At 36.5% G+C, this 362-nt stretch overlaps 1 pseudogene; it reads right to left on the minus strand.

Moving 5' to 3' along the window:
* The window catches only part of LOC106456177 (nuclear factor 7, brain-like), an 8,924-nt pseudogene extending 8,808 nt beyond the window's left edge, over positions 1-116 (minus strand).
* Positions 117-362: the final 246 nt, after the last annotated feature.

The following is a 362-nucleotide window of genomic DNA, read 5'->3' on the forward strand; positions in this document are numbered from 1 at the left end:
CTCCTCTTCCTCCTTTTCTTTTTCTGTCTGCAGCTCAAAGATACAGGATCTCTGAAAGTCTCTGAACATACATGGCAGCTGATGTAATGTTCAACAAGTGCGACTTTCTCTGCCATTTTTCAGGGATTTTTTTAAATCACAAGACTCACCGAAATATGACCAGTTTCCCTTATAATTCTGCCAAATTGTGTTCTTTGGTCCAGAGCGCAGGGTTTAACGTAATGGTGTCTATAATGTAAACGACAGAGTCAAGTTTCATTTACTCTGTTATGGGTGGAGCTGATAGTAATGCACTTGCTATTTTATTTTATGCAGCTAAAAAAACAAACAAAAAAAAGACAATTATTAAAGTAATTTCTCAG

This window comes from Pundamilia nyererei, unplaced genomic scaffold (assembly GCF_000239375.1).
Source record: "Pundamilia nyererei isolate P.nyererei 1_Seehausen unplaced genomic scaffold, PunNye1.0 scaffold00038, whole genome shotgun sequence".
Classification (NCBI taxonomy): Eukaryota; Metazoa; Chordata; class Actinopteri; order Cichliformes; family Cichlidae; genus Pundamilia; species Pundamilia nyererei.